This window comes from Salmo salar, chromosome 18, assembly GCF_965601325.2.
Source record: "Salmo salar chromosome 18, fSalSal1, whole genome shotgun sequence".
Lineage (NCBI taxonomy): Eukaryota > Metazoa > Chordata > Actinopteri > Salmoniformes > Salmonidae > Salmo > Salmo salar.
The window spans coordinates 78,305,056-78,327,075 of NC_138308.1; the positions used below are offsets into that span (position 1 = coordinate 78,305,056).

Sequence of the window (22,020 nt, forward strand, 5' to 3'; positions counted from 1 at the left end):
GTCAATATGAAATGGTGGTGAAGCAATGCATTTCATTTATTAGTAGCTACAATTACAATAACAAAGCTAATACAGTTAACTAAGAGCTCATGAATTTTAATTGACGTCTGATTTATTGTTCTACTGTCTGATCTCAGAATACACTGTCTCTTCCTCCATGTTGCTTCTCTGTCTTCTAGACCTGTTCTTCTTGTTGCTCAGATTCAGAGCTACATAATGGAGACTGTCTGCATCTTGGGCCTGTGAAGAACAATTATATAATGGAGGAGAATATTACTAACTATACGTTTTATTAACTGGAACAATTTTTAAGGATTTCTACCTACCCGTGTATCCAAAAACGAGACTGGCTGGACCTCTTGTTTGAGAGCCGGGTCCTGAAAAGAAACACAGAAAAGATATTGATAGAACCCCTCACTACTGATACATCTGTAGATGGTGATATCAAAGAAGAGCAACTTCTTAGAATAAGTCACTTACCTCTGCGCTGCAGACATGTTCTCTTGTTCATCTTGTAAAGGATGCAAGTCAGGAGAAGAAACAGGATTAGAGAGAGAGCAACTGCTACTCCCAGGCAGTACACAAAGAGAAGAGAGTCTGCTCCATTGTCAGTGAAAATAAATATGGGAATAGAAGTATAATAACTATATGAATGATTGCACATATTCCCATGTGATCTAAACAACTTGTACTGTGTACAGTTTTACACAGTAGAGTATCCAATAGATATAAACAAAAATGTAAGATGTGCCACCCGTTTCAATGTCCAGCTTGGTCCCGTTTTCAAACAGTATCTCCCCACATGAGACCACAGCACAGTAGTAAATCCCAGGATCAGCGAGGCTGAGGTTCATCTTGGGGAGGTTGTAGACACAACTCTGTGTAGGAGACCCAGCCTCAGGGCTCTTCTTACACTGATCACAATGATTGGTGTAATTGATTCCTGGAAGGGATTCTCCTGAGTCATGTGTGACCCAATAGCCACTGACAAGAGAATGAGTAAGATCATGGAGAACATTCTCTTTTCCTGCTAGATTAATTCATTAAATTATTTAATTTATTAACAATCCGAAATGAAAGAAGCAATTTAAGTTACCTTTGACAGCTAAAATAGTTCCTTCTCCAAATTCAATGTCGTTCAAGAACAAAGCACATCACAATAGTATGTAGCTCATTCTCCTTCCTCTGTCTGGGACATGGTCAGGTTAAAGCTGTCAACTCCTCTCTTCACAATCAGATGTTTAGTTTCCACTGAAATCCTTGATAAAGTTGTTGTATAATAACTATCTTGATTGGTGTGAAGTGGTGATGTCATGAGTAAAGGCATTTGTCCAACAGCCTGCTTGAACCAAGCAACATAGGTCATCAAACTAGATGGACAAAAGCAAGTGAGTCACAATACCTCCCAGATGAGTTACTATCACCAGGTCTGGTTGGACTATGTCCATAGTAAATGCACAAACTGTAAAATAAAAAAATAGAAAATAGATCAGAGATATAGATTCAAAAAACATTTATATAGATGCCTCAAAGTGTCTGTGAATAATACTAAAATACCTTGTATTTTTTAGGAAGCAAATAAACAGAAATATGATTGGTTCAACTGGTAGGCATAGGGTTTCTCAATATGCATACTAGAGTGATCCACACTCTCATGCTCAGAGTGCATTCTCTGACGATGTTCTCTTGAGTATGTTCTTGTGAGGAAGAGAGTGTGGAGGGTGCATAAAACATTACATTTGAGAAGCACTTACATTACATTACACCTAGCAAACATTTTACTTCATAACTATCAGTTAGCTATACGTACATCATAATAATGTAGCTAACCAGATAGTTTAACAGGCAAAAATGACATAAAATGAATATTATGCAAGATAAATGTAATTTATATGTGGGTAGCTATCTATCAGTTCCTCATGGCTATCTGGTAAGCTAACAGTAGTAGCTAGCCAGTTTGCCCTATTGACTTACTATGGGCTTGCGATCTACGGTACGTACATTTACATTTAACATTTAAGTCATTTAGCAGACGCTCTTATCCAGAGCGACTTACAAATTGGTGCATTCACCTTATGATATCCAGTGGAACAACCACTTTACAATATTGCATCTAAATCTTTTAAGGGGGGTGGGGTTAGAAGGATTACTTTATCCTATCCTAGGTATTCCTTAACCTGTTAGGGCTAGGGGGCAGTATTGACACGGCTGGATAAAAAACGTACCCGATTTAATCTGGTTACTACTCCTGCCCAGTAACTAGAATATGCATATAATTATTGGCTTTGGATAGAAAACACTCCAAAGTTTCTAAAACTGTTTGAATGGTGTCTGTGACTATAACAGAACTCAAATGGCAGGTCAAAACCTGAGAAGATTCTGTACAGGAAGTACCCTGTCTGACCATTTCTTGGCCTTCTTTGCCATCTCTATCCATTACAAAGGATCTCTGCTGTTACGTGACACTTCCTACGGCTCCCATGGGCTCTCAGAAGGCGGCAAAAAGCTGAATCGTGGCTTTGCAGGCTCTGGCTGAAAAAAAGTAGCGCGTTTGGGTAGTGGCTGGTTACAGTACTGTGAGACTCAGGCGCGTGCCCGCGTCGACTGAATGCTTTGTTTTCTTTCCTCTGTTTACCTTAACGGAGATTCCCGGTTGGAATATTATCGCTTTTTTACGAGAAAAATGGCATAAAAATGGATTTTAAACAGCGGTTGACATGCTTCGAAGTACGGTAATGGAATATTTAGACATTTTTTGTCACGAATTGCGCCATGCTCGTGACCCTGATTTACCATTTCGGATAGTGTCTGGAACGCACAAACAAAACGCCGCTATTTGGATATAACGATGGATTATTTTGGACCAAACCAACATTTGTTATTGAAGTAGCAGTCCTGGGAGTGCATTCTGACAAGACAACAAAGGTAATCAAACTTTTGTAATAGTAAATCTGACTTTGGTCAGGGCTAAACTTGGTGGGTGTCTAAATGGCTAGCCGTGATGGCTGGGCTATCTACTGAGAATATTGCAAAATGTGCTTTCACCGAAAGCTATTTTAAAATCGGACACCTCGATTGCACAAAGGAGTTCTGTATCTATAATTCTTAAAATAATTGTTATGTTTTTTGTGAACGTTTATCGTGAGTAATTTAGTAAATTGTTAGTAAATTCCCCAGAAGTTTGCGGGGGGTATGCTAGTTCTGAACGTCACATGCTAATGTAAAAAGCTGGTTTTTGATATAAATATGAACTTGATTGAACAAAACATGCATGTATTGTATAACATAATGTCCTAGGTGTGTCATCTGATGAAGATCATCAAAGGTTAGTGCTGCATTTAGCTGTCTTCTGGGTTTTTGTGACATTATATGCTAGTTTGAAAAATGGGTGTCTGATTATTTCTGGCTGGGTACTCTGCTGACATAATCTAATGTTTTGCTTTCGTTGTAAAGCCTTTTTGAAATCGGACAGTGTGGTTAGATTAACGAGAGTCTTGTCTTTAAAATGCTGTAAAATAGTCATATGTTTGAGAAATTGAAGTAATAGCATTTCTAAGGTATTTGAAAATCGCGCCACGGTATTCAACTGGCTGTTGCGTAGGTGGGACGAATTCGTCCCGACTAGCCCAGAGAGGTTAAAGAGGTGGGGTTTCAGGTGTCTCCGGAAGGTGGTGATTGACTCCGCTGTCCTGGCGTCGTGAGGGAGCTTGTTCCACCATTGGGGTGCCAGAGCAGCGAACAGTTTTGACTGGGCTGAGCGGGAACTGTGCTTCCTCAGAGGTAGGGAGGCGAGCAGGCCAGAGGTGGATGAACGCAGTGCCCTTGTTTGGGTGTAGGGCCTGATCAGAGCCTGAAGGTACGTACTCTGCGTATGTTGTAGAGCATGAACCTACAGGATCAGGTCACCGCCTTGATGTTAGTGGAGAACGACAGGGTGTTGTCCAGGGTCACGCCAAGGTTCTTAGCACTCTGGGAGGAGGACACAATGGAGTTGTCAACCGTGATGGCGAGATCATGGAACGGGCAGCCCTTCCCCGGGAGGAAGAGCAGCTCCGTCTTGCCGAGGTTCAGCTTGAGGTGGTGATCCGTCATCCACACTGATATGTCTGCCAGACATGCAGAGATGCGATTCGCCACCTGGTTATCAGAAGGGGGAAAGGAGAAGATTAATTGTGTGTCGTCTGCATAGCAATGATAGGAGAGTTCATGTGAGGATATGACAGAGCCAAGTGACTTGGTGTATAGCAAGAATAGGAGAGGGCCTAGAACAGAGCCCTGGGGGACACCAGTGGTGAGAGCACGTGGTGCGGAGACAGATTCTCGCCACGCCACCTGGTAGGAGCGACCTGTCAGGTAGGACGCAATCCAAGCCTGGGCCGCGCCGAAGATGCCCAACTCGGAGAGGGTGGAGAGGAGGATCTGATGGTTCACAGAATCAAAGGCAGCAGATAGGTCTAGAAGGATGAGAGCAGAGGAGAGAGAGTTAGCTTTAGCAGTGCGGAGAGCCTCCGTGACACAGAGAAGAGCAGTCTCAGTTGAATGACCAGTCTTGAAACCTGACTGATTTGGATCAAGAAGGTCATTCTGAGAGAGATAGCAGGAGAGCTGGCCAAGGACGGCACGTTCAAGAGTTTTGGAGAGAAAGGAAAGAAGGGATACTGGTCTGTAGTTGTTGACATCGGAGGGATCGAGTGTAGGTTTTTTCAGAAGGGGTGCAACTCTCGCTCTCTTGAAGACGGAAGGGACGTAGCAAGCGGTCAAGGATGAGATGATGAGCAAGGTGAGGTAAGGGAGAAGGTCTCCGGAAATGGTCTGGAGAAGAGAGGAGGGGATAGGGTCAAGCGGGCAGGTTGTTGGGCGGCCGGCCGTCACAAGACGTGAGATTTCATCTGGAGAGAGAGGGGAGAAAGAGGTCAAAGCACAGGGTAGGGCAGTGTGAGCAGGACCAGCGGTGTCGTTTGACTTAACCTGTTAGGGCTAGGGGGCAGTATTGACACGGCTGGATAAAAAACATACCCGATTTAATCTGGTTACCACTCCTACCCAGTAACTAGAATATGCATATACTTATTACATATGGATAGAAAACACCCTAAATTTTCTAAAACTGTTTGAATGGTGTCTGTGAGTATAACAGAACTCAAATGGCAGGTCAAAACCTGAGAGATTCCTTTACAGGAAGTGGCCTGTCTGACCATTTCTTGAACTTCTTTTCCATCTCTATCATTTACTAAGGATCTCTGCTCTAACGTGACACTTCCCACGTCGTCCATAGGCGCTCAGAGCCCGGGAAAAAACAGAATGTCGTCATTCCAGCCCCAGGCTGAAACACATTATCGCCTTTCTCAAGTGGCCGATCAAGGGACACTGAGCTTATGCGCGTGACCCCGACCGCCCCCGCCTTTGGGATTTTTTCCTCTGTTTGCCGAAAAGGAGATTCCCTGTCGGAATATTATCGCTTTTCTACGAGAAAAGTGTCGTAAAAATTGATTTTAAACAGCGGTTGACATGCTTCGAAGTACGGTAATGGAATATTTAGAATTTTATTGTCACGAATTGCGCCATGCGCGCGACACTTCTTTACTATTTCGGATAGTGTCTGGAACGCACGAACAAAACGCCGCTATTCGGATATAACGATGGATTATTTTGGACCAAACCAACATTTGTTATTGAAGTAGCTGTCCTGGGTGTGCATTCTGACGAAGACAACAAAAGGTAATCAAACTTTTATAATAGTAAATATGATTATGGTGAGTGCTAAACTTGCCGGGTGTCTAAATAGCGAGCCCGTGATGCCTGGGCTATGTACTTAGAATATTGCAAAATGTGCTTTCACCAAAAAGCTATTTTAAAATCGGACATATCGAGTGCATAGAGGAGGTCTGTATCTATAATTCTTAAAATAATTGTTATGCTTTTTGTGAACGTTTATCGTGAGTAATTTAGTAAAATGTTAGCGAATTCCCCGGAAGTTTGCGGGGGGTATGCTAGTTCTGAACGTCACATGCTAATGTAAAAAGCTGGTTTTTGATATAAATATGAACTTGATTGAACAAAACATGCATGTATTGTATAACATAATGTCCTAGGGTTGTCATCTGATGAAGATCATCAAAGGTGAGTGCTGCATTTAGCTGTCTTCTGGGTTTTGGTGACATTATATGCTGGCTTGAAAAATGGGTGTCTGATTATTTCTGGCTTGGTACTCTGCTGACATAATCTAATGTTTTGCTTTCGTTGTAAAGCCTTTTTGAAATCGGACAGTGTGGTTAGATTAACGAGAGTCTTGTCTTTAAATGGCTGTAAAATAGTCATATGTTTGAGAAATTGAAGTAATAGGATTTTTAAGGTTTTGAAAATCGCGCCACAGGCTGGCAGTGGCTGTTACGTAGGTGGGACGCAAGCGTCCCACCTAGCCCATAGAGGTTAACAAACGAGGATCGGATGTTGTCGACCTTCTTTTCAAAATGGTTGACGAAGTCATCCGCAGAGAGGGAGGAGGGGGGGGGGAGGAGGATTCAGGAGGGAGGAGAAGGTGGCGAAGAGCTTCCTAGGGTTAGAGGCAGATGCTTGGAATTTAGAGCGGTAGAAAGTGGCTTTAGCAGCAGAGACAGAAGAGGAAAATGTAGAGAGGAGGGAGTGAAAGGATGCCAGGTCCGCAAGGAGGCGAGTTTTCCTCCATTTCCGCTCGGCTGCCCGGAGCCCTGTTCTGTGAGCTCGCAATGAGTCGTCGAGCCACGGAGCAGGAGGGGAGGACCGAGCTGGCCTGGAGGATAGGGGACATAGAGAGTCGAAGGATGCAGAAAGGGAGGAGAGGAGGGTTGAGGAGGCAGAATCAGGAGATAGGTTGGAGAAGGTTTGAGCAGAGGGAAGAGATGATAGGATGGAAGAGGAGAGAGTAGCGGGAGAGAGAGAGCGAAGGTTGGGATGGCGCAATACCATCCGAGTAGGGGCAGAGTGAGAAGTGTTGGATGAGAGCGAGAGGGAAAAAGATACAAGGAAGTGGTCGGAGACTTGGAGGGGAGTTGCAATGAGATTAGTGGAAGAACAGCATCTAGTAAAGATGAGGTCAAGCGTATTGCCTGCCTTGTGAGTAGGGGGGAAGGTGAGAGGGTGAGGTTAAAAGAGGAGAGGAGTGGAAAGAAGGAGGCAGAGAGGAATGAGTCAAAGGTAGACGTGGGGAGGTTAAAGTCACCCAGAACTGTGAGAGGTGAGCCATCCTCAGGAAAGGAACTTATCAAGGCGTCAAGCTCATTGATGAACTCTCCAAGGGAACCTGGAGGACGATAAATGATAAGGATGTTAAGCTTGAAAGGGCTGGTAACTGTGACAGCATGGAATTCAAAGGAGGCGATAGACAGATGGGTCAGGGGAGAAAGAGAGAATGTTCACTTGGGAGAGATGAGGATTCCAGTGCCACCACCCCGCTGGCCAGATGCTCTCGGGTTATGCGAGAACACGTGGGCAGACGAGGAGAGAGCAGTAGGAATAGCAGTGTTATCTGTGGTAATCCATGTTTCCGTCAGCGCCAAGAAGTCGAGGGACGGGAGGGTAGCATAGGCTGAGATGAACTCTGCCTTGTTGGCCGCAGACCGGCAGTTCCAGAGGCTGCCGGAGACCTGGAACTCCACGTGGGTCGTGCGTGCTGGGACCACCAGGTTAGAGTGGCAGCGGCCACGCGGTGTGAAGCGTTTGTATGGCCTGTGCAGAGGGGAGAGAACAGGGATAGACAGACACATAGTTGACAGGCTACAGAAGAGGCTACGCTAATGCAAAGGAGATTGGAATCCACTTTGGACTACACGTATCGAATGTTCAGAAAGTTAAGCTTACGTTGCAAAAATCTTATTGACTAAAATGATTAAAATGATACAGTACTGCTGGCTGGTGAAGTAGGCTAGCTAGCAGTGGCTGCATTGTTGACTTTGTTTGAAAGTGTAGCTGGCTAGGTAACCTCGATAGTTTCAGCACTACACCTTATCATGATACAAAGGCAACTATGTAGCTAGCTAACATAACACTAATCAAGACGTTCTTTTGTAATGTATTTAGTTTCTACAATGCTGCTCGTCGGTAATAGTTGGCTAGGTTTGGAAATGGCGTCGCAGGGGACGAAAATAGCTGGCCAGCTAACCTTGATAATTACTCTAAACTACACAATTATCAAACTATGACAAAGACAACTTATTGACTAAAATGACTAAAATGATACAGTACTGCTGGCTGGTGAAGTAGGCTAGCTAGCAGTTGCTGCGTTGTTGACTTTGTTTGAAAGTGTAGCTGGCTAGGTAACCTCGATAGTTTCAGTGCTACACCTTATCATGATACAAAGGCAACTATATAGCTAGCTAACACTAGCTAACCTGGCTAGCTAACCTCGATAATTACTCTAAACTACACAATTATCTTAGATACAAAGACAGCAAAGACAACGATGTAGCTAGCTAACACTACACTAATCAAATCGTTCCGTTGTAATGTATTAGTTTCTACAGTGCTGCTAGTCGGTAGAAGTTGGCTAGCTAGCTAGCAGTGTTGACTAAGTAGGAGAACGGTGGCGCGGCGCGGCGGACAAAAATAGCTGGCTAGCTAACCTCGATAATTACTCTAAACTACACAATTATCTTAGATACAAAGACAGCAAAGACAACTATGTAGCTAGCTAACACTACACTAATCAAATCGTTCCGTTGTAATGTATTAGTTTCTACAGTGCTGCTAGTCGGTAGAAGTTGGCTAGCTAGCTAGCAGTTGTTGACTAAGTAGGAGAACGGTGGCGCGGCACGGCGGACGAAAATAGCTGGCTAGCTAACCTCGATAATTACTCTAAACTACACAATTATCTTTGATACAAAGACAGCTAAGTAGCTAGCAAAAAAATTGCTCAGATCAAACAAATCAAACCATTGTAATGTAATGAGATGTAATATTACCTGCGGAGGGAAGCGGAACGAAGTGCAGCACAACTAATCATGCCAAAATTAACAATGCATGTATTTATTATCGTATCAAGATAAAATATTGTACTCAGGCACCATATGAGATGTCAATAGGCAACATTTCTTTCCAAAGTCGGAGTGTATTTTGTCTCGCTTTAGCTCAAATAATGGCTGCCATTCATTTCAAGAAATGTAGAATAATTTTTATGTGGTTGCATCATGTTTCTTTGTATACTTTCTGATGAAGCCTGCATCGATGCATGCTTCAGAATATGTACAAGCAGAGTACGCATTCGACAAGTGCCCTCTGTATTGCATTTCGCATACTTTGATTTTGATACTCCAACACTCCCGTGTTCCAATTTGCATGCTCGGAGCACGGTAGTATGCATTTTGAGAAATACCCATAGGTTTTGTTGACGCCTCATTCAGCCGAAACAGTTTGGAATAGTTTGTGCATATATTATGTCAACATTTTGTGATGTTTTAGTTCATTTTGGTCTTCGACAAGGGTTTTCCGGTTGTTCGTGCACACAAAAGAAAATTCTTGAGGCAAACCGAAGTCAGCAGCAAATGTCGCTACCTAAAGCCGGTAGCCGAAGTCTAAGCCCTTTCATCCGTGATTGGTCAACAGGAGGGATTCTTCAATAAAGTGTTTGATGACATTCAACAGAAGTCCTGCACTGAACATCTAAGTTAGATGTAAAATTGTGCGACTAAGATCTCAACGGCAAAAAACTTCAAAATGAATTTCTTGAGTTATCTTGAGGGAGTATATTCTAGCTACAGTGTCTCAAAATGGAGAAACAGTACCATTTATGTTTTTTTCTAGTTTTTCAAGCAAAGGTATTTTAACGGCATTGTAAGATGTTCTGTTAGTCTACATGGCATGCAGTATATCAGTGGAGCTGTGTTTCCAATTGTCAAGGGCTTCAACATCGGAGAATGAAGGAACAGACTGAGGCCACAACACAGTATAAAGTCCCAGCATCAGAGAGGCTGAGGTTCCTGTTGGTGAGATTGTATACACAGCTCTGTTTAGGAGAACCAGCCTCAGGGCTTAAATCTAGACGTTCCGCTAGCGGAACGCCTCACCAATATCCAATGGTATAGCGTGGCGCGAATTACAAATACCTCAAAAATGCAAAAACTTTAATTTTTCAAACATATGACTATTTTACACCATTTTAAAGTCAGTTACATAGCTTTCTTCATTGTTCCATTCTAATTTAGACCTGGAACCCCAGGTGCGTGCAATTAATGATCAGGTAGAACAGGAAACCATCAGGCTCCGGATCTCGTAGGGTAAAGTTGAATTCAACTGAACCAGAACATTCCTGCCTCACGTATATACCTCAAACTACCACCATTTAAGTGTTGTGTGTTGATTTTTTCAAATTGTCTCAAAATGTGAATAACGTTGAAATGTCCTTGCCTTTTTGTTTTCTCACACTTACTTTAGGTGCACTGGATTTATCTCTCCTCCATTACGCCGGTCAAGGTAAGCCAACTGTATTACATTATTTGAAAGAAAACAAATAATATTTTCAGCAGATACAGTTGTTAAAAACTATTTGACTTGAGCCCGTTTTAATCTGATTATAATTGTATAATAATCTTAGCAGTAGTAATTATCGTGTTATGGGTCAGTTGTAATGATCTATGTGCATTATATTTGAGCATAGGTAAAGAACGAAGGCTGATTGCAAGAATGATTTCATAGGGGTTGAACAAGAGCCATGTGTCTGGGGTGGCTGCTCATAGATCCTAATTTCTGTTCTATAACATTGTCTTATATCTACTGTTTTATATCATTATATTATCCTTGTATGAATATGCAGTTTTATATTCTTACAGATTGAAAGTAGTGTTAGGTTTAAGCTCTTTGTGTATGAGAAGTGTAATTATCTAGTGGACTGCAGTAGACTGTAGGAACGTGTACTCCCAATAACTCAAGGCCTCTCATGACTGATAAGAAGACATGTGAAAGGCACTGGGAAGTACAAAGGTTCTGGAATCGACAGGCTGGAACACAGTAACATGAATAGGATGAACAGACTCAGTTCCTGCCAAGCAACAGAGACTGATTCATGCTAGACATAGAAAGGGGACCAAGTCGGGAGGTATAAATATACATGCTTGTTTTACCTGTAGGCGTGCTTTTGCAGCTGCAATACCTAGTTTGGTGAATACATTTAGCTTGAATCCGTCTGGTTTATTGTACCAGAAATTAGAACCTAACACAGTACTCCTGATGTTCCATAGGTCTGTTGTGCATTTAACATATGTTGACATGTAGGGGTAGAGCAATGTCAGTGTATGTGGGGGAAAAATCTACAGAGTGAAACATTTCAATTTCAGTCTCATTCCCTGTGTATCATTTACAGAAACATCCACTAACTGAAGTGTAACACATGAGAGTTCCATGACTGATTGGACACACCGGCCTAACTAATACATATGATATGCTTTATCTTTCACTCTCTTCTTAGTGTTGTTCTCATAGGAAGTAATCCTCTTCTATTGGTTTCATTCTGACAGAGGAACCTGCAGTAGTTTTTGTGCTGTACATGTCTGATTGAGAATGTACTGAAAGTTCTCCCATGACATCATCATACATTGTCCCCTCCCCCTGAGCCCATTGATCTAGAATAGAGGGTGCTGTATCACACATGAGACGCTTAACTGAGAGAGTTCAAATAGGGTTCATCAGTAGTTCTTTGTGGTTTGTAACTGATTTCAGATAACAAAATATATGTTATAGTCAGTTTAATAAATAACTGTTTTGCTGTGGCTGTAAGCTGTCAGGGGCAACATGAACAACAAGTAAAGATAGTGATAACAGTGACACCACATAGACATCCTGCTGAAAACCACATAGAGACACAGAGACACAGAGAGCAGGTAGCAGGGTCCTGTGGGTACAAAGTCAGCGGGCCCATCTGACCAAAGTATAGATACAGCCTCGTCTTGGGCTTACAGAAGACTGCAGAGTACCTGGGAACTTGTTCACTGTATCAAATCAAATGTATTTATATAGCCCTTCTTACATCAGCTGATATCACAAAGTGCTGTACAGAAACCCAGCCTAAAACCCCAAACAGCAAGCAATGCAGGTGTAGAAGCACGGTGGCTAGGAAAAACTCCCTAGAAAGGCCAAAACCTAGGAAGAAACCTAGAGAGGAACCAGGCTATGAGGGGTGGCCAGTCCTCTTCTGGCTGTGCCGGGTGGAGATTATAACAGCACATGGCCTAGATGTTCAAATGTTCATAAATGACCAGCATTGTCAAATAATAATAATCATAGTAGTTGTCGAGGGTGCAACAAGTCAGTAACACAAGAGTAAGTATCAGTTGGCTTTTTCATAGCCGATCTTTGAGAGTAACTCTACCGCTCCTGCTGTCTCTAGAGAGTTGAAAACAGCAGGTCTGGGACAGGTAGCACGTCCGGTGAATAGGTCAGGGTTCCAGCAGGTCTGGGACAACAGGTCTGGGACAGGTAGCACGTCCGGTGAACAGGTCAGGGTTCCATAGCTGCAGGCAGAACAGTTGGAACTGGAGCAGTAGCACGGCCAGGTGAACTGGGGACAGCAAGGAGTCATCAAGCCAGGTAGTCCTGAGGCATGGTCCTAGGGCTCAGGTCCTCCGAGAGAGAGAAAGAAAGAAAGAAAGAAAGAGAAAGAGAAAGAGAATTAGAGAGAGCATATTTAACCTGTTTGGGCTAGGGGGCAGTATTGAGAATTTTGGAAAAAATATGTGCCCATTTTTAACTGCCTCCTACACCAACTCAGAAGCTAGAATATGCATATTATTGTTCAGGTTTGGATAGAAAACACTCTAAAGTTTCTAAAACTGTTTGAATGGTGTCTGTGAGTATAACAGAACTCCTATGGCAGGCAAAAACTTGACAAGGTTTCATGCAGGAAGTGGCCTGTTTGACAAGGAGTCGTGCGTCTTGCATCTGTTTATTGAAGAGTAAGGATCTTAGCTGTAACGTGACAATTCCCAGGGCTCCAATAGGCTCTCAGGACCCGGGAAAATCATGAAGGTTGACGAGGCAGCCTCAGGCTGAAACAGATTATCACCTTATCCAAGTGTCCCATTAGGTGACAATGGAATGAGGCGCGTGCGCGATTAGCCCCCGTGGAGTATTTTAATTCGGCTGTTTAGTTTATTGCAGATTCCCGGTCGGAATATTATCGCTTTTCTACGAGATAAATGGCATAAAAATTGGTTTTAAACAGCGGTTGACATGCTTCGAAGTACGGTAATGGAATATTTAGACATTTTTTGTCACGCCATGCGCCATGTGCACGACCGTGGATTACCATTCGTATAGTGTCTAGAACGCACTAACAAAACGACGCTATTTGGATATAACTATGGATTATTTGGGACCAAACCTACATTTGTTATTGAAGTAGAAGTCCTGGGCGTGCATTCTGACGAAGAACAGGAAAGGTAAGAACATTTTTCTTATAGGAAATGTTATTATGGTGAAGGCTAATCTTGCCGGGTGTCTAAATAGCTAGCCGTGATGGCTGGGCTATGTACTTAGAATATTGCAAAATGTGCTTCATCCGAAAAGCTATTTTAAAATCGGACATATCGAGTGCATAGAGGAGTAATGTATCTATAATTCTTAAAATAATTGTTATGCTTTTTGTGAACGTTTATCGTGAGTAATTTAGCAAACTGTTAGTAAATTCCCCGGAAGTTTGCGGGGGGTATGCTTTTTCTGAACGTCACATGCTAATGTAAAAAGCTGTTTTTTGATATAAATATGAACTTGATTGAACAGACATGCATGTATTGTATAACATAATGTCCTAGGTGTGTCATCTGATGAAGATCATAAAAGGTTAGTGCTGCATTTAGCTGTGGTTTGGGTTTTGGTGACATTATATGCTAGCTTGAAAAATGGGTGTCTGATTATTTCTGGCTGGGCACTCTCCTGACATCATCTAATGTTTTGCTTTCGTTGTAAAGCCTTTTTGAAATCGGACAGTGTGGTTAGATAAACGAGAGTCTTGTCTTTAAATAGCTGTAAAATAGTCATATGTTTGAGAAATTGAAGTAATAGTATTTCAAACGATTCAAAAATCGCGCCACTGGATTAGACTGGCTGTTACGTAGGTGGGACGAATTCGTCCCGCCTAGCCCATAGAGGTTAAATTCACACAGGACACCGGAAAAGACAAGAGAAATACTCCAGATGTGACAGACTGACCCTAGCCCCCCGACACAAACTACTGCAGCATAAATACTGGAGGCTGAGCCAGGAGGGGTCAGGAGACACTGTGGCCCCATCCGATGAAACCCCCGGACAGGGCCAAACAGGTAGGATATAACCCCACCCACTTTGCCAAAGCACAGCCTCCACACCACTGGAGGGATATCTCCAACCAGCAACATACCATCCTGGGACAAGGCCGAGTATAGCCCACAAAGATCTCCGCCACGGCACAGCCCAAGGGGGGGGGGGCGCCAACCCAGACAGGAAGACCACATCAGTGACTCAACCCACTCAAGTGACGCACCCCTCCCAGGGACAGCATGGAAGAACACCAGTAAGCCAGTGACTCAGCCCCCGTAATAGGGGTAGAGGCAGAGAATCCCAGTGGAAAGAGGGGAAACCGGCCAGGCAGAGACAGCAAGGGTGGTTCGTTGCTTCAGCCTTTCCGTTCACCTTCACATCCCTGGGCCAGACTACACTTAATCATAGGACCTACTAAAGAGATAAGTCTTCAGTTAAGACTTAAAGGTTGAGACTGAGTCTGCGTCTCTCACATGGGTAGGCAGACTATTCCATAAAATTGAGCTCTATAGGAGAAAGCCCTGCCTCCAGCTGTTTGCTTAGAAATTCTAGGAACAATTAGGAGGCCCGCGTCTTGTGACCGTAGCGTACGTGTAGGTATGTACGGCAGGACCAAATCGGAAAGATAGGTAGGAGCAAGCCCATGTAATGCTTTGTAGGTTAGCAGTAAAACCTTGAAATCAGCCCTTGCCTTAACAGGAAGCCAGTGTAGGGAGGCTAGCACTGGAGTAATATGATCAAATATAGGGGTGGGTGTGGCATGCTATCAACACAACTACATGAAAACAACTCATTACAGAGGAACAATTACTTGAATAAAAAGGTTGTGTGCCTTACTAGTATCTGGAACTCAATACAAAAAACCGACTACTTGTGTTCTGCAAAAAAAGTCAAAATTAATACATTTTAATAATGAAGGAATTTTGACAGGCCCAATGAGCTTAAAATGAACCAGCCCATCTAGCATTTGATGGCCAGTCTGCCCCTGTCGCTTATCACAAAATGAAAAAAAAACGTGTAAATATTCTTACAGAGAGTGTATAAATACACATTTTAATACATTTGATGGTGCTAAACAAGCTTTACATTGTGCATGGTGTTCTTAGGCTTGTGTGCAGCTGCTCGGCCATGGAAACCCTTTTCATGAATCTCCCATCAAACAGTTCTTCTGCTGAAATTGCTTCCAGAGGTTGTTTGGAACTTGGTAGTGAGTGTTGCAACCGAGGACAGATGATTTTTACACGCTCATCACTCTGAGGTCCCGTTCTGTGAGTTTGTGTGGCCTACCACTTTGTGGCTGAGCCGTTGTTGCTCCTAGATGTTTCCACTTGACAATAACAGCACTGACAGTTGACTGGGGCATTTCTAGAAGGGCTAACATTTTATGAACTGACTTGTTGGAAAAGTGGCATCCTATGACAGTGCCATGTTTAAAGTCACTGAGTTCTTCAGTAAGGCCATTCTACTGCCAATGTTTGTCTATGTTGATTGCATGGCTGTGTGCTCGATTTTATACACCTGTCAGCAATGAGTGTGGCTGAAATTGCCGAAACCACTATTTGAAGTGGTGTCCACATACCCTACATATACAAAAGTATTTTAATAAGTTTGAAGGTGAAAAATCTATGTCACCTCCTCTTTTAAGATGCCTGAGTATGGCCTAAATAAATACATTCAACTTCCTTTCTCTTCATTGTTGTTAAATGCTTTGTTCATCTTACCACAAGCCAGTCCATGTCAGTGAGAAGCAATTTAGTTTATTCATTAGTAGCTACAGTTACAGTAATACAGCTAATAAAGCTAGAGTCAATAAAGAGCTAATTCATGTTAATGGCCATCTGTTGTATTGTTTTACTGTCTGATCCCAGAGTACACTGTCTCTTCCTCCATGTTGCTTCTCTGTCTTCCAGACCTGTTATTCTTGGTGCTCTGATCCAAGATTCAAAGCTACATAATGGAGACTGTCTGCATCTTAGGCGTGTAAAGAACAATTATAAAATGGAAGGAGAATACTACTACACATTATTAAATATATTTAAAAAAATGTACACGTTTTTATAGTAATACAAAATACAAGAATTCTGCTGACCTTTGTAACCAACGATGAGACAGGCTGGACCTTCTGTTTGAGATAAAGATACAACACCTCACTACTGATACATCTGTAGGTGGTGATATCAAAGAAGAGCATCTTCTAAGAATAAGTCAGTTACCTTGTAATGGGTGTGTGTTGGTGGCAGGGAAGTCAGGCGCAGGAGAACGAACTTGGTATAAACGGAGTCGTTTAATAAGTGCTCATAATAACTCCAAAAACCAAAATATACAAAAATAATAAAAGTGGGTACAAAACCCGTCACGCACCAACACATAACTAGCACAAACATACAATCAACCAATCACCGACAAGGACATGATTGGAAACAGAGGGTTAAAACCTGTTAGGGCTAGGGGGCAGCATTTGCACGTCTGGATAAAAAAATGTACCCGATTTAATCTGGTTACTAATCCTACCCAGTAACTAGAATATGCATATACTTATTATATATGGATAGAAAACACTCTAAAGTTTCTAAAACTGTTTGAATGGTGTCTGTGAGTATAACAGAACTCATTTGGCAGGCAAAACCCTGAGACATTTTCTGACAGGAAGTGGATACCTGATGTGTTGTATTACCTTTAAACCTATCCCATTGAAAAACACAGGGGCTGAGGAATATTTTGGCACTTCCTATTGCTTCCACTAGATGTCACCAGCCTTTACAAAGTGTTTTGAGTCTTCTGGAGGGAGATCTGACCGAACAAGAGCCATGGAACGATGATGTCCCATTAGACACCTGGCGCGCGAGTTCATGTTGGGTACCCTCGTTCCAATACGTTATAAAAGAGTATGCATTCGTCCACCTTGAATATTATTCATGTTCTGGTTAAAAAAGGCCCTAATGATTTATGCTATACAACGTTTGACATGTTTGAACGAACGTAAATATATTTTTTCCCCTCGTTCATGACGAGAAGTCCGGCTGGCTTAGATCATGTGCTAACAAGACGGAGATTTTTGGACATAAATGATGAGCTTTTTTGAACAAAACTACATTCGTTATGGACCTGTGATACCTGGAAGTGACATCTGATGAAGAGAATCAAAGGTAATGGATTATTTACATAGTATTTTCGATTTTAGATCTCCCCAACATGACGTCTAGTCTGTATCGCAACGCGTATTTTTCTGGGCGCAGTGCTCAGATTATTGCAAAGTGTGATTTCCCAGTAAGGTTATTTTTAAATCTGGCAAGTTGATTGCGTTCAAGAGATGTAAATCTATAATTCTTTAAATGACAATATAATATTTTACCAATGTTTTCTAATTTTAATTATTTAATTTGTGACGCTGACTTGACTGCCGGTTATTGGAGGGAAACGATTTCCTCAACATCAATGCCATAGTAAAACGCTGTTTTTGGATATAAATATGAACTTGATAGAACTAAAAATGCATGCATTGTCTAACATAATGTCCTAGGAGTGTCATCTGATGGAGATTGTAAAAGGTTAGTGCATCATTTTAGCTGGTTTTATGGTTTTGGTGACCCTGTCTTTGACTTGACAAAACATTACACACAACTCTTGTAAATGTACTGTCCTAACATACTCTAAATTTATGCTTTCGCCGTAAAACCTTTTTGAAATCGTAAAACGTGGTTAGATTAAGGAGATGTTTATCTTTCAAAGGGTGTAAAATAGTTGTATGTTTGAAAAATTTGAATTTTGACATTTATTTGGATTCAAATTTGCCGCTCTTGAAATGCACCTGCTGTTGATGGAGTGCACCACGGGTGGCACGCTAGCGTCCCACCTAGCCCATAGAGGTTAAACATTGATTCAGGAGTATGAAATATTAGAATCATTGGTTTACAAATAGCATTTTAAGTTGTTAAACTGGAATGATAACCAGGACTAGACACAATGTAAGGTTCTGGGTGTAGCTGGTGCATAGGAGTCAGGCGCAGGACAGCAGAGATGAGTAACAAAAGGAACTTTACTCAAAAATTAAAAATACATAACGTAACACCAAGCCCACAAATATCGGACCGAACTTACAATAAACAAACACGCACAAAAACCATGGGGAAAACAGAGGATTAAATAATGAACATGTAATTGGGGAATTGAAACCAGGTGTGTAAAACAAAGACAAAACAAATGGAAAATGAAAAGTGGATCGCGATGGCTAGAAGGCCGGTGACGTCGACCGCCGAACGCCGCCCAAACAAGGAGAGGGACCGACTTCAGCGGAAGTCGTGACACAACCTGAACATCTTTCAACTTCTTCTCTCTGGTCTGGTGTAACAGTACAACTGAGATGAGGGTCAAGAGACAATGTGAAGTGACAGCATCAGCAGAAATGTGAATCTACATGCACCACAGGAGGCACAACTTTTAGATTGTATCCAGTGGTTGTTTGAAGAGGAAGTGAGGTCGAAATAATGTCCCACCTTAGATACAGAATGTATTCATAGATGAATCTACGATGTGTCTCTCTAAAAATGCATACGCTATCAAGAAGGTGTGCTATTTATCTTCAAATGGTATAAAGTCAGAGTTACTGGTTTGTATTTCATAATTTGGGTCAGTTTCTGAGACTAGCAGCATGTACAGTGCCTACAGAAAGTCAACACCAACATTGGATTTCTTCATATTTTATTGTGACAAAGTGGGATTCAAATGGATTTAATTGTCATTTTTTGTCAACGATGTACACAAAACACTCATGTCAAATTGGAAGAAAATCAAAGACAAGTTAGGTGGTAAGAATTAAACATAGGTAATAAAAACATGTTTATTGAACTATCACACGCATATAGGCAGGTGACAGAGTTCCATGTTACAACTAATGTCATCAAAGGGAAGAGTTTAGACATTTGTAAATCATTATATACATTTTGTTGTACACTTCTACAAAAACAAATGTATCCAGTCAGTCAACCTCAGCAACTATTGGTCAAGATTTGAGACTTCTGAAACCATCCTAGTATCAGCTTTCACACTTGCTGAACAATTATGCTCTGCATTTGAGTGATTCTATGTCGTTATTAGGAGAATATGCCAATGCAGTGACAGTCTCTTCAGCTAGGCCCGACTATTTCATTTTACAGCAAATAAGGAATGTACAAAACAGCCAAGTCACACAGACACAGTCAAGCTCAAAGTGGAGGTCAGTGGGCTCAACTTAAAATTATGCTGATTGGAGGACTGTCACATCCTGTCTTGATGACTCACATCAGAGTAGATGGTTTCTTACTCTCTCTGTTCTCTCCTCTGTCTTCAGGGCTTGGAACACTTCTTGACAGTGAACTTCAGGGCAGTATAGTTCAGGGCATCATTGTCACCATGGACCTATGGGGATGAAACACAGACTCACTCAGTTCAGACTCTGGGTCAAATCTAATGCTGTACTCTTTTGCTTATCCAGACGCACTCTTGATACAGTAGAACTGATCCTGCTAACCTGTTGGTCTGAAGTGTTGGCATGAGGATTCCCATAGTGGCCTTGTTGAAAAGGGGTCCCTGCTAAAAGACAAATGTCAAAACGTTCATTATATTGGAAACCTTTTCTTGTTAACTAATACAAAGGCTTACTCCTGTGAATGTCATATTATCCACTTCAAAATGAAGTAGGTTTGTGAAATTAAAACAATGTCCAGAGAGGGAAGTGATAAGAGGAGGGCTAGCCTTCACTCTTCTTTATGATCTATAGCTATTATTACTATTGCTATTAGTATGAAGACTTTTACTGTACCTGCACAGTGTTCACATCGTGACCTCTTCATTCTCTCACAGAGGATAATGTTGACAATCACACTCAGAATCACAGCAGTTGTCAGGCAAGATATAATGATGAGGAAAAGAAGATTACTCTGATCACCCAACAGGTCTGAAACTTAAAAAACAAGGCTTGATTACTTTCTATTATTCTTTATTGATTTATTGCTCTATAAAATATTTATAATTTTAAATCTACTATGAATTAAATGTGATAGGAAATATCAAAATGTAAATCTACCATTTGAGAGAAAAGTAGTGCTGTATTTTTGTTATGCACTACCTACCTTCAACATCCAGCTTGGTCCCGTTCCCAAATAGTATCTCCCCACATGAGGCCAAAGCACAGTAGTAAGTCCCAGCATCAGAGAGGCTGAGGTTCCTCTTGGGGAGGTTGTAGACACAGCTCCGTGTAGGTGGACAAGCCTCGGTATTCTTCTCACACTGATCACTCCTGTCTCTAAGGGTGTAAATGATTCTTGGATGGGATTCTCCTGAGCCATGTCTGAACCAATAGACATAGGGTTCACCTGCACAGGTCTCAGTGTGAATTGTACAGTTCAGAGTTACAGAGTCCCCTGGCTGGACTGACTCAGAAACAGGCTGCTGGAGAACAGACATGCTGTTGGACCCCGAATCTGAGGAGAGTGAATAAGATCATGGTTTGTACATTCTATTTTCCTGCTAGATTCATGAAATTAGCGTTATATGAACACTAGGTTAGGAAGCGACTGAAGTTACCTTTGACAATTAAAAAAGTTCCTTCTCCAAATTTGACTTCGCTCATGTCCATAGCACCACAGTAGTATGTAGCTGAGTCCCATGACTCTGTCTTGGAGATGGTCAGGTTAAAGCTGTCAACTCCTCTCTTCACACTCAAATGTTTCGTCTCAGTAAAGTCCTTGGTAAAATTGTTGGGGAAAAAAATATTTTGAGAGAGATAATATGATGATGCCATGAGAAGAGGCTTCTGTCCAACAGATTGCTTGAACCAAGAGACAATGAACATCGAATTAGATCGACAAAAGCAAGTTAGAGATACACTTTGTCCCTTGTGTGCAACCATCACAGAGTCTGGTTGGATTACATCCTTGTTAAGTGCACAACCTGTGAAGCAAACAAACTAAATAAATCAGACAAAGGTATAGTACAGATTTATACATTATTATCATTATTCAGACTACATAGTAATTCAAATGGATTAAAAAAGACTATGACATAATTAAAAGGATCCACATTAATATTTCTTACTTACCAAAATTGGCGTAAATCAAAAAGATTGGCCAATATATAATCACCATTGTAATGTCCATTCCGCACTGTATAGTGTGTGGGTCTGACAACGGGGCACCTTTTATATGATGACACTCATTGGGTAATCATTATGAAGTAGGAGGAAACTCTGAACTAAGTGGTATTATTGGCTGTCTGAACAGGCATAAAACATGTAATAAAAACTACAAGCTAACATGTGTCCTGTGGCATTCCATAGTTAGAGCAGCCCTTCAAATGATGTAAAGTCAGAGTTACTGGTTTGTATTTTTTCATGATTTGGGTCGGTGGCTGAGACTACTGGTACATATGTCCTCTTTGACATACACAGGGGGTTTATATTGTATTTCTCATTTCATGTCTGTAGAAGGCAGTTCAAGCTTTCAGGAGGAAGTGAACTCTGGTGAGGTTGGCACCTTTTTGACAAAATAAAGATGTGATCCTTTGATACCTGGTGCAAATAATTGGTAAGAATTGGGCAAGTCATTAAACTTCATAATAAAAACATGTTTATTGAAGAATCCCACAAGTATAAGGGCAGGTTACAGAGTTCCATGATACAACCAATATCATGAAAATGATGACTTCAGACATTTGCAAAATCATGATATACATTTTGTTAAACGCTTCTACAAAAACAAATGTATCCAGTCAGTCTACCTCTTTTGC

The 22,020-nt window shown here is 41.7% G+C and overlaps 1 pseudogene; it reads right to left on the reverse strand.

Moving 5' to 3' along the window:
- Positions 1-120: 120 nt before the first annotated feature.
- On the reverse strand, positions 121-21,392 carry LOC106577715 (uncharacterized; annotated as a pseudogene).
- Positions 21,393-22,020: the final 628 nt, after the last annotated feature.